Source organism: Vanessa cardui, chromosome 1 (genome assembly GCF_905220365.1).
Source record: "Vanessa cardui chromosome 1, ilVanCard2.1, whole genome shotgun sequence".
NCBI lineage: Eukaryota > Metazoa > Arthropoda > Insecta > Lepidoptera > Nymphalidae > Vanessa > Vanessa cardui.
In genome coordinates, this window is record NC_061123.1 from 4,135,678 (window position 1) to 4,150,055 (window position 14,378).

At 32.8% G+C, this 14,378-nt stretch overlaps 1 protein-coding gene across 5 annotated transcripts in view; it reads left to right on the forward strand.

Annotated features, from left to right (window-relative positions):
• The window catches only part of LOC124539311 (solute carrier family 12 member 4), a 448,925-nt gene that overhangs the window by 67,907 nt on the left and 366,640 nt on the right, over positions 1–14,378 (forward strand). The gene's annotated exons all lie outside the window — the stretch shown is intronic.

Genomic DNA, 14,378 nt, shown 5'->3' on the forward strand with positions numbered 1-14,378 from the left:
CGCTCGCACCTACCATTTAATATTATTGACCAGTCGCAGTGTCAAGCTAATCCCCATGCTGAGCACCTTTTGATAGAAGTAGTTTTCGCTCATACTAAAGTTTTGCTAGGGGTATACTACAATCCTAGTTCATCGATCGAGTATTTCTCTTCTCTCGATGATCTTTTACATAAATACGTACCCCTATATAAGCACGCAATTATTATGGGCGACTTTAACACGTGTTTATTAAGAAATGACGTCCGCTCTACTCGTTTTAGCTCCATGGTGGAAGCATCTAATTTAAATATTCTCCCACTCTCCGCGACTCACTTCTTTCCAAATTGTACTCCTTCCCTTCTAGATATTATTCTTGTTTCTTCTCTTGATTATGTTCAAAAGCATGGTCAATGCACTGCTGCAGCTTTCTCTTATCACGACCTTATTTTCCTATCTTACAAGATTAAACCTCCTAAAATTAAACCTAAAATTCTTCTGCAACGTAATTTTGCTGGTATGGACTTAGAGCGTCTGAAAGAGGATGCAGCTAAAATTGACTGGCAAGAAGTTTTGCTTGCACCATCTCTTGATGATCGGGTTGCAATTTTCAATTCCTTTTTGAACCAATTGTACGACGTACACGCGCCTATTAGACCAGTCCGACTTAAGCATCTTCCTGCTCCTTGGCTTACAGATGACGTAAAATCCTTGCAAAATAAAAAGAACGCCGCTAAAGCTAAATATAAGTGTAATGCGAGCGACGTAAATCTGGAAAAATATAAGAAAGCTAGAAATCACTGCAACAGGATTTGTAGAGACGAACAACGACGCCACATTCATAAATCTATTTTAGAGGAAGATGACACAAGTAAAGTCTGGAAATTCCTTAAATCACTTGGAGTTGGGAAAGCTAGTCAAGAAAATTACTCTCAATACTGTGACCTCGATCAGCTTAATCAGCATTTCTCATCCTCGGCTGTTATAGATGGAGCCACGAAATTAAGTACAATAAATCAAATTCTTGCTTCATCCACTCCAGATTTCTCTCCTTTTGTTTTTAGTCTAATTACTGAAAGTGATGTTAAGAGAAACATCTTAAGTATCAACTCTAATGCTGTTGGTTCTGACTGCATTAGTCGCAAGATGATCATTCCTATCCTTGACCTTTTGACACCTATAATCACGTCCATTCTTAATCACTCTATAACCACGGGTAAATTTCCCTCTGCATGGAAAGATGCTCAAGTGATTCCTATACCTAAAAAACCCAACCCTTCCTGTGTTACTGATTATCGTCCAATATCTATTCTCCCTTTCCTCTCTAAAGTCCTAGAGCGACTGGTACATCAACAGTTAAGCTTATACCTTTCCAAAAATAATCTTTTAAATCCTTTCCAATCCGGCTTTCGTCATGGTCACAGCACGACTACTGCATTAGTCAAAATTACCGATGACATTCGTTTTGGTATGGATAAGCAGCGGGTGACTGTGTTGACATTGTTGGACTTCAGCAATGCGTTTAACAGTGTTGACTATGATATTCTGCTGGCTTTCTTAAGGTCTCTTAACATATCTCCTAAAGTAATTGACTGGTTTCATTGTTACTTGGACGGGCGTCGGCAACGTATACGTGTTAACGATAATTATTCCAACTGGTGTGTACTAAATGCTGGCGTCCCCCAAGGTGGCGTGTTGTCCCCTCTTTTATTTTCAATATTTATTAACTCCATAACTAAACATCTATCTTCTCTCTACCACCTGTATGCTGATGATCTTCAGCTATACCTAACGTCGCATGTAAATGACTTACCAAACTCAATAAGCATAATCAACAATGACTTAGCACACATTTCTCATTGGAGTAAAACTCATGGTCTAACAGTTAATCCAACTAAGTCGCAGGCCATTATAATTGGTAGTCAAAAGTTATTACCGAAAATTGATTGGACTAATCTACCACCTGTGAAATTTGATGGAGTTCTTATTCCTTTTGAAGACAAGGTCAAAAACTTGGGCATAATCTTTGATAAAACGTTATCATGGATTCCGCAGGTTACCGAAGTGAGTAGAAAGATGTTTTCGGCGATTGGTTCTCTGCGTAGGTTACAATACTTTTTGCCCATACCTACCAAAATTACGTTAGCACAAACTCTCCTATTACCAATCTTAGATTATGCCGACGTATGTTATCTCGATTTAAACGAGGAGCAACTAAATAAACTTGAGCGCATTCAAAATCTCTGTATACGGTTCATATTTGGGCTTCGCAAATATGACCATGTTTCTGAATTTCGCAAAAAGCTCAAGTGGCTTCCAGTCCGCCTTCGCAGGAATACTCGTATTCTATCATTTCTTTACTGTATCCTATTCAATCCAAAAGTTCCTCTTTATTTAAAAGAGAGATTTAAGTTCCTTGGCGCTTCTCATTGTCGCTCTCTGCGCTCCGAGGATAATTTAATTTTGAGTATCCCTTCTCACTCTTCAACTTGTTACTCAAAATCTTTTACTATTAACGCAGCACGCTTATGGAACTCCTTGCCCTTAGCGGTACGTCGAGCTAAATCCCTTGAAATATTTAAACGTCGCATTTTCGAATATTATATTGATACTTGAAATCGTATTTTCATCCCTTACCTTTCTCCTCCTCCAATCCTCATTTATTTTAAAATTGTGTGTATGTTTTTCTTACTAGTTATGTGTGTATTTTCTCATTATATATGTATGTATTATTTTTACTACTTTATTATGTTTGTATTATAGTACACCTCCACCCTAAATTTATTTATTTATTATAATGTCCTATGCCAACCGGTTGCCTGGAAGAGATCGCTCTTCTAGCGATAAGGCCGCCGATTGTATACTGTATAACATTGTTTATTTTTTTCTGTTTTAAAAGTTTATGTACTTTGCTTGGTGTACAATAAAGTATATTTCATTCATTTCATTTCATTCATTCATTTCATTTCTGCTCTGCCCATGCAAATTGTACTTGATATATATGAGATATGTTGCAGTTAATCGTATAACATATTAAAGTTCAGCTTTCTCTAATACGAGGAAAGATAAATCAATACCTGAGATGGTATTACGAAAATATTTAGGAGAGAAAATAAGGCATAGCGAAAAGTTATGTAACCAAAACTAGAATGTAAACGTGTGTTAGGGACATGTATTTCAGTTCGTCACAATAAAAAAAAAACAGTTTTTACATTCTAAATCTAGTTCGTAAAACAAATTTCAATGCATAAAAATACAATGGAAAGTAATACAAAGGTTTGAACTTTGCATAAACGGATTAAGCGTAGCGGAGTTCTTTCCGCACCACTTTCTGAATGTATTCACCGCGGATACAGACGTCCCAGGTGACCTAGAACAACAATAAGGCTTTAAGTGCTGTCTAACAAACAAAACGGGTCGACCCACCGTCGCTATTGTCTCGTGACCCACGGTTTTAACACTTTTTATCTACACTTTAAAGCAATTATACGAAATGCATGTTTCTTACATTTGTTGCTTTTTTCGCAATTATAAACCTAACTATACATAGTATAAAACAAAGACGTTTACCGTGGTCTGTCCCTGAGTACGCTTTGATCTTTTTTAATAGATAAATTGATTGAAAAGTAAAATTTTACGTGTATAATACATGCATAATTTAGTAGACTTACTGATAATTTTAGGGGTTTCTAAAATGATGTCGTAAATAAACACAATTTTTGCGCTTACATTGCATACGCCGGCTGAAGCCACGATATAGATCCAAATAATGTAAGTGTTTTACCTTTTTAAATGATCGATAAAATAAAAATGTATCTATGACAATTTTTCGTTATTATTATATGTAGTTGTGTATATGTCACATGTATATTTTACTTCTAATAAAAGTAATGGCATCCTCTCCCATTAAAGAGAGGGCTTGGAACATATTCCACCACGCAGTTCCAATGCGGGTTGGTGGAATGCACATGTGGCAGAATTTTAATGAAATTAGACACACGCAGGTTTCCTCACGATGTTTTCCTTCACCACCGATGAATTATAAACACAAATTAAGCACATATATATTGTGGTGCTTGTCTGGGTTTAAACCCGAAATCATCGGTTAAGATGCACGTGTTCTAACCACTGGGCCATCTCGGCTTTATTTCTAATGAATTTTTAAAATCTTATGTCTTCTTCGTCATATGTCTTAATATTAATTTCATTAATAGAACACACACATCGAAATCTAGTTGAAGGCGGTCGTGCATTAGTGTGATTGCTCGTGCTGACAAGATACATATCTTAGTGTGTATATGATGAGAATACAAGAATAAAGTCAATACATTTTTTAATACAATTAAAAACTTGAGATGCGATCCTTCGTGTATGAAAAAATCTATATCACCGTAAGAGGCTTGCAACATTTCACAAGTTACATACGAAGTGAATTACAGAATAACACTCTGTGTAAATAGTCTTTTATTATTAAATTCATTATGTTAACGATTTATTCCGCAATGAGCAAGATAAAAATGTAATGTTGGTATGTAATTGCGGAATACTGCGGTTATTTCGCGTCAGTATTGTTCAATGTATAATGTATAGAAAGATATATATGAATGTGCCTCAAACATTGAATATGATTGCTAATAAAGTCATACATAACTATAGTAGTTAATAATCTATACTCATATTATAAGTTCGAATTTTCTTACACTTATGCCTAAATTGCTGACCTGGATTTGTTAAAATCATTAGAGCTGTCTAATATAAACAATGTCATAAGGCATTGGGTCTTACAAAATGACATATCAATAATTAGGTCTTTAATAATGTTTACTGGCTATATAGGTTTTTTTTTCGTTTGACACTTGACTTGTATTCTAGAATAATCTCGAACAAGTTAGTTCAATAATAAAATCATTTGACTTCGTTATTAAAACAAGCGTAAGCGTTAAAACTAATATATTACTAACATATAAACTTTTTATGTTGTAGTATTCGTTTTCGTTCATAATTTTGTAAGAAGGAATATGGAGCTACTTTCTTTTCTGTCTCTTAGGGATATTTAAATTTATTTTGAATCTTAAATTTAAATTCTTTCGCAGTAGAACTTTTGCCATGTCTCCTTTAGTCTTTCGTCGTGTGCATAAAACGTAAAGTATTTATTTTAAATATTAATATCGCTTATCAAACATGGTTCGTTTATGTTAATTAAAATGTAATATTGAATATAGTATGTAATACACTTGAAGCGTGTTATTTTATAAATTATTAAATATATTTAATTTAATTTATCTAAAATTATTGATTTTCCTTTAATCTAATATATTTATATGTATATACAGTAGTAGTTAAGCCACAAAAGTTATTAATGTTTGATGATAAATATATATTGCATGCAACTCGTGTAAATTAGCAAAATCAACGAAGTTTAACTTCAACCATTGTGTTCGAGATTTGATTATAATCTCAAATTCAATATTCAATGCGCAAAAAGCTCGGTCTTGTCAAATTAGATTTTTCTACGTAAATAATATTTTGAATAGTATTAAATTAATATGGCTTCCAGAATTGCTCTGAGGGTAATCCATAGCCATGATTACTAAACCACGCTGCCTCAGGCAACTCGGGATCAAGAAGAACTTCCTGATACCGGAATATATTCAGTATTGGGTCTGGTTTGAACTGTTGAATTTGTATCCTGGCCGTAAGGGCTCCTCGGGGCTGAGAAAGGAGGTTTTACATCCGAATTTGTTCCATAGGAAATTATCACACACACATTTAAAGACAGCAAAATATATGGTATCATTCTCATTTACACACACACGAACAAATTAACACATGAGTTTATATATCACGTAAATAATTCAATATTGAATGTATAATACAACCATCAAAACAAAACCAATATTTGTTTCCTAATAATATTAAATGAATAAAAGATGAGAGGCCATATACAATCAGACGTGCTTCATTATCCCGGCCGGTACTACACCTGGATAAAAAAACTTTATACGAAATGATATAAATGCTAATAGATATATATCCCAATGTTATCTTTGTAAACACGTAATTAATCTATTAATAATAATAATTGAGAACCATAATTGTGGTTATGATATTATATATCTGTAGATACACTTATAACACATAATGTTGTCTTAAATTTTCGCGATGATTACACAAACGTCGGGATGTTTAAAAATAATTAATATACGCGATTCATCCGTTATAAATAGTTTTATTTAAACTTATAACACATGTTAATATCAATGTATTTTTTTGTATTAGATTTTGTTTATGGTAGGGCTTTGTGCTATCCCCTCTGGGTAAGTACCACCACTCATCAGTTATTCTTCCGCCAAATAACAGTACTCAGTATTGTTGTGTTCCGGTTTGAAGGATGAGCGAGCCAGTGTAACTACAGGCACTAGGGACATATCCTCTTAGTTCCCAAGGTTGGTGGTACATTGACAATGCGTCATTGTCTATGGGTGATGTTGACCACTTACCTCCAGGTGGCCCATATGCTCGTCCGCCAACCTATACCATGAAAAAAGGTAATCTTAATAATTACACTTTCTTTTCATTAATTCTTAGACTGCTTGTCCTCACTTTGTCGGGGAATATTTTTCGAATATAAACCATACTACTTAAAAGCGTTACATAAACATCGAAGTCTATCCAACTGATTTGTAAGACCAGTCACATATCATCGAACATCTTGCTGAAAAAGTATCGAGATTGACTGTGTCTGTAACGACTCGTCCCAGAATTTGTAAAAGTATTACAGACTTTTATGAATACATTACCACGAGTGAGGAAACGTTCCAACTATTGGTTAAACTTTTGATCTTATAAATTCATTGTCAAAGTTTTCAGCAAAATACGATTCTTGAAATAATGTCTGCTTGTATTATGTATTAGGTGTTCCTCAAGGACCAATTTTAGGTCTTTTTTTATTTTCCGTATATTATATTAATGATTTTCGTTTTTTTATTAAGATGTTTCTTGACTTACTAACTTGCTATAAATATTTACACTTTTATGAAATCCGCTTAATAAAGAATATAATTGTATTAATTGTTATTTTATTTTTATTAAATGAATTTACTAAAATAATTAGCCTGCAAATGGTAGTTATAGTTGCTTAAAGTTTATTAAGTCCGTATTAAATTAGTATATCTCGTGTTGCTCCCTACACGACCGTACCAATGAAAGAACAATAAAAATCTGAATAAAAGATTTAAAATATGACACTTTATATGGAGCCAATACATCTTTTGATACTAAATATGATGTTTGTTTTTTTAATTTTGAATGAAAAATTGCAATAATAGACGTTGAGAGCGTTAAGTTTCTAAGAAGAGAATTGTCATTTGCAAGGAAATGAGAACACATTAACGATTAACCACATTCGGTGCTTCGTTCCTCCAAATTGTCTCGCATTAGCGCAAATTAGAGAATCCCATCTCAATTCGTAATCATTAAGATATATTATCTGTTTGTATTATAATTTATCTAGAGAATAATGTAATAAAACAAGGTGATAGTATGCGATCAGAAACTATTATACTTATGAATTGATGAGAGGCAGAGTTTCAGCTGTCACGTGCAATTTACTTATAATATTTTCCTTCACTTCCGAGCACGAAATTAATTATAAGCTTAAACACATATGCAAAATTGAAGTATTTCAATCACTGGAACCTGGTCAATTTTATTTATACAACTACGATACAATTACGTTATTGTTAATAATTTAAGTTACGTACCTTTAATGTGATAGCTTCCGGTGGTAGATTCACGTAATTGTTATATGACGATTCAAAAGTTCTTGTAAAAGCCCACTTTAATAAAGTTTATTTTGATTTTGATTTTTTTGATTGCAGACATGGTGGATTTGTTTTGTTGCATCCTGAGTGAGTTTACAATACTTCCTGCTTGGAATATATCATATACAACATATTATAACAAAGGTTATAAATATTTTTGATAATGTCCTATAATGATATGTATTCAGTTTTACATTTTAAATAAATAAATAAATGTTTTACTAGTCGAATCGTTGTGAGTAGTGTAATATGGCAGATAAAAGACGTTAGTGTAATAGCGTGATCAAGTTAAGTGTGTAAGTCCCTCTTGTGGGTCACCATACGAGTTGACACAATGGCTTCGTCTTATGTCAAAGAAACGGTCGTCATTACGGAGAATAGCCGCGGCGGATAGTGCTGGCTCGAGCTAACGGCGCGAATATTCGTCTTACACTACACACACACGTTGACTGCGTTTAAAATACATAAACCATGAAGTGTATTTGAATGAATAGGTTTTTTCTTTAAATTTACGTTACGCTACGCTTTTTAAAGTGTTGGGTAATGGGATTACCATTTCAACGGATGAGTTGACACAATTGTGTCCTACCTTGCTTTCAAACACCATATGGAACAAAATTATAAACACCTTATATTATGATCCGTATAAAAAAATGTCGTTAAAAATTGCCTTTTAATAAGTCTAGACAAAGACATTTTTAATAGATAAGATAATTAAAAATGTATTAAAATTATTAATTTCGGGATATTTAGCATGTTTTTTATTTTTGTTCAATGGAGCTCGATATTTCGACATTATCTATGAATGTCTTGTTCTCGTGAACAAAAATAAAAATCATGATAAGTATCCCGAAATTAATAACTTTAATAATAAAAATGACCATGTTAATTTAAAATTATTTTAAAAAAATATGTTTGTTTTTAACCAATCGAAGTTCTTTCATGTATCTAAAGAGACCTGCCTTATCTTGCTCTTGTTCATAGCACTGACTACGATATTTAGTATTAGAGTTTATTCAAGCTTGTTTGTAGATCTTCTACAAACAAAAACGTTGAAGTCTGTTTAAAAAAAGCTTTATTAAAACGACAACTATTCTATGGCATGTGATAGATGACTCAAAACATACGTAGGCTGCTATTGTTTGCGTTCAAGCAATAAATACATATCTCCATATGTATAACTTTTTTGATAGCATTCAAAATTCAAAAACAATTCATTGCTCAATGGGACTATTGATATATTTCTATAACATTGTACGTAGAACCGTCAAACTGTGAACACTGAGTTCGATTGAGCTTGCTGACTCAGAGACCTTACAGAAACCTTATTTTATATTCGAAAGAATCTTACAACCGTACTTATCAAACCCTATATTGTAAGGGAATCATTAGCAAAAGTATTACCAGTGAGAGAGCCTCCCTTCAAGTGTCAAGTTCGTGTCTGGTCTAAATCTGGCAAATTCTTTTCATATATCATACATTATGCCGAAACCAAATAAGGGATAAGGGCAAGCTTATGTATGTAAGCAACGAAGTATATTATTAAAAGAAGAAGAATCCTTAATTCCACTGTGGAACGTTAGGGCTTATTGTTTTTTTGGAATACTGCTTGTATACTAAAATTGAGTTTCCATTAACTGAACTATATATATATATATTAGAGGGTGCGTACCCTCGTCAAGTGGGTCAAAAGGGATTAAATCATGAAAAATGACAATGGCGAGCGAATTATGGAAGGTGAAAATGATCAAATGACGGTGCATTATGTACGTTGGAAATTCGAGGAAAACAAAAACATAAATTGACGAAATAAACAATTCGATACATAGTTTTGATATTTTGTACTAATAAGTAATACATAAAGGTGAGTAATTGCTATTAATTTGATATCAAAACTGTCAATGAAGAGACATTTTGTTCATAAATTTAACCGAAAACTCCTTAGCTAATATTAATAAATCGTATATAAACATTAAAAGATGTACTGCGTTTTGGAGAAGGTTATAGTTTATGTATATTGGTGACTAGCGACCCGGCCTGGCTTCAGTATTATAAATTGTGGTCTATGTGTTATTACGATGTCTAACATATATCTCCGTAAAATCTGAACCAAATCCGTTCTGTACTTTTTTCGAGTAAGAGTAACAAACACAGATACCTCCTCACAAACTTTCTCATTTATAATATTAGAAGAATTAGCAGGACTAAGCTGTGCAATTTCACCCACATTTCGTTAAGACTTGACGGTTTGACTTTGATGTGACAGAGGTGAATTTAATTTTCTTGTACAATATATTGTGCAAATATATTCAAATAGCTAATAAAACATATAAATGTCTAGTATTTAAGTGTAACAACTTTATGTAAGTAACTTAATCCGTAAAGAATCATTAATATATAAATAAATTAAAAGTATATTAAATATTTCAAATATTTTGGACATTCAAGTTGGAGTAAGTACTTCAGTCAGACCTTATTATCGTAAATTAAAATACAGCTGAAAACACATGTTCGAAAAAAAAAAGTTAATAGTAGTTCAACCTTATTTGATTCTTTATTCACATTCACTATTCCTGCGTTCAATTCTCTTTCCCCTTTGTACTTTTATTACAGGAATGTTTCGACAATACTATTCCAATTTAGTTAAGAATGCTATCGAATTCCAAACGCTTGCGACATTATTTGGTCAATATGTTTTAATTATCTTTATTCATGTAACGAATATTGTATTATAAACTAGCTGTACCCGCGACCTTGTACGCGTTTGAATTTAACAAAAAGAAATTATATTGTAGCCTAAGCTACTCCTTATTTTATCAGTTAACTGCCAGTGAAAGTCCCGTCGAAATAGGCCCATCCGTTCTAAAGATTAGCCAGAACAAAGAGACAGACAGACAAAAATTGTAAAAAATGTTATTTTGTACATTGTTGTAAATAAGGGCTATTTTAATATTAGAAACAGACACTCCAACTCTCTTTATTGTATAGATAGATAATGAGCAAGCTGGCAACCTCATGGTAAGTGGTCATTAACACCAATAGATAATAAAATTCCTTAATATCGCCAATTCTCTTCCACCAATCTTGGGAACTAAGATATTATATAGATTCTTTGTACCTGTATTTGGCTTACTCACCTTTCTAACCGGAACTGAACAATATCGAGTACTGCTATTTGGCGGTAGAAAATCTGATGAGTAGGCGGCACCTAACCAGACAAGCTTCTACAAAGATTTATTACCTAATGAAAATATATAGCTAATTATAAATATGAATACAGCTTTGTATATTATATATGTGTATATTGTATACAAATGAAACGAATGTACAAGTATTCGAAGAAATAAATGGAAATACTGAAAATAAGGTAATTTAATATATTAAAATAAATGAAATCAAATTAAAAGAATCTTCTTGATTTGTACGTTGCTTTCAATTTATAGCAAATAAAAAGCGTAGTTCGTGGAAAAACAAATAACGCGACTTTATATCCTGCAATCGCAAGAGATTGCCTTTAAATCAAGTAGATACGAACAAAATGGCGAAGTAAGGTTTGAAAGAAGTAAAAAAAATGTGCTGATTATTATTTATTACAATTCATAGATTATAATTAATAATGACAACCGAGATGGCCCAGTGGTTAGACCGCGTGCATCTTAAACGATGATTGCGGGTTCAAACCCAGGCAATCCACTGAATATTCATGTACTTAATTTGTGTTTATAATTCATCTCGTGCTCGGCGGTGAAGGTAAACATCGTGAGGAAACCTGTGTCTAATTTCATAGAAATTCTGCCACATGTGCATTCCACCAACCCGCATTGGTGAAGTATGCTCCAAACCTTCAGCTCAAAGGGAGAGGAGGCTTTAGCCTGGCTGTGGGAAACTCACAGGCTGTTATTTAAAATGACTATGAAATAACAGTGTTACAATAACACAAAATCTTTGCTACAAATGGTCGCACTTGTGAAACCCTAAGAAAATTTACTACGGTTTCTAAAATGTAAAATTTCGTATAAAATTTCTATCAAGAAAACTAATATTACAAAATTGAAACTGCTATACAAACTTAAGTGTAACTAATTTTAAAATCACTGCTCGCTTATTTTGAAGTTATAAGTTGTGGAGTTTTACAAGGAACTGTAGGTCGTAAGTTTGTATCGCTCATTGCTTTGTCGCTTGGAATAATGTGCCACGTGCTATACTTAGCTACTGATACATAAATTGTATCAGTAACGAAATTCCCAGTTCTTACTCTTTTGTTTATAATTTCGCTATATAGACCCACTGGCTTATGACCAAAAATGTCAGTAATGCAAACAAAATCATTATGGCTTTTCTGACCTTGATGATCACACTGGGTAATTATTGAATATATTTATCATTACATAGAATAAAACAAAGTCGCTTACCGCTGTCTGTCCGTACATAACTGATTTTGATGCGGTCTCTTTTAATTGGGTGAGTGAGTGAGTGATAAGTGGTAGGTTTATTTGTACAATACATGCACAATATAGTAGAGAAACCCTGCTTTTTTATATAAACATTTTCCTGCGCTTGCATTGCAAACGCTAGATGAACCCTACAAAATAGATAAAAATTATGTACGAAAGTATTGTACACCTTAAAACAGTTAAAAAAAATCTGTTATTTTTTTTTAGTATAATTATTGCACCCGTTCGAAGCTGGGGCGGGTTAGCAATAAATATGAATTTAAATTCTTTGTCAATTTTTTTAACTAATATATATCTTAATTTCTCGACACCGGCTTCCCAACGAGGATTCAGAAGAGGAAATGAGGACCTCGAAATGGGCCCTATGAAACCCTATGAACTAGGCTTTCAAACGAGGCAATACGAGATACCTATGTATATAACATGATAGTTGTCCTTGCCACAAATGGTTTTGTATCTACCCTGGCATAGAGTATGTTTGAAAAGCCTCTATATTAAATTCCATTTGCGTATATACTATGAGCGTCTCTACAATGTAGTTGTGTGTACGTAAAGCGAGGGCTTATTGAATTTTTATGCCTACCTGGTATCGATTTTTAGTGTTTCCTTTTAGGATTTAATATATTTATCTATCGAATGCTGGAATAACATTTTACTATATATATCATTTCTGAGGAGACATTGGTGAATATGATGATAACATCAGCTTATTAGATTAGTAACCAACTAGATATCCAAATTACAAAAGTAGCTAAATACATGTCTTATACTAATGTAAGTTAAATATTATATAGTTATACGAGAACATTATCTAATCTACTTATAAATAATATAATATTATTAATTATTTTTTAGAAATCTATACTCGTTGTAATTATTTTGCAGAAAATCAATTTTTTTAGAAAATTTCGAATATGTCGATAATAATAAAATTAAACGAGGGTAGGTGTTGTGATCCTTTTTGTACCATAGAAGTATGTAAAAATGTGGTGATTCGTTAGGTTCATAGGAAAGTAAGATAAATTAGTAAAAAAAGTAAAGTAACAGCATATAAGTTTCCCACTGCTCGGATAAGGCCTCCTCTTCCATATTCCACCACGCTGTTCCAATGCGGGTTGGTGAAATGCACATATGGCAGAATTTCAATGAAATTAGACACATGCAGGTTTCCTCACGATGTTTTCCTTCACCACCAAGCACGAGATGAATTATAAACACAAATTAAGCACATATATAAATATATATACTATATATAGTGGTGCTTGTCTGGGTTTGAACCCGCAATCATGGATTAAAATGCACGCGTTCTAACCACTGGGCCATCTTGCAAATGTGCAAACTAACTCATTTTCGTTCAATGCTTGGTCAGGATATATATTTGAAACAATTGAATATTTCAGTTATTATTAAGTTTAATATTTGACTAATCGAAGCGACTGGCACGACGTCAGATCGAAATGTGATTACTGTCAGGAAATAATGTCATCGAAAGCTCGCGCGCTGCAGGATTTGAGATGATGCGATTTAATTCCAATTTGTGATCACTTCTTTTATTTAGTTTTCTACGTTAATATAGTTAACATTTTAAAGTAAACTGTCCTTTGTAACACGATTTATAATAGGAAACAACATGCTATGTTCCTGAAAACCTAATTGAAAAAAAAAGAATTCATATTCACTTCACGCTTATCTGTATGATTTTAATTACATTCCAATTAAATCTTATTGCTTTATAATTGTTATATAAAACGCAGACAATCTATAGACTGCTGAGTAATGTTCAATATGGCGAGCATCTGTAATGTTACTTCGAATATTGCACTAGTTATTATCAGCAATGCAAATTTCTTGTAATGTAACACGAATCCATCTCAGTTGCTTATCGTCAACGCCCGAATCATTTGACACGCATGTGAACGTATCAATTGTAATATGCAAGAGTAATGTATAAAACCCCGTAGAGATGAAAGACTTCTCTTCATTGTTGACACTTTAAAGTAATTGTCATTTTTTATATTTTAACTTTTTTTGCTGGATAACAAATAGTACAATAGAACAGTAACATTAAACAACAATAAGGAAGGGACTAGAATAGAAACAAAAAGTATATAATAATAATTAATAA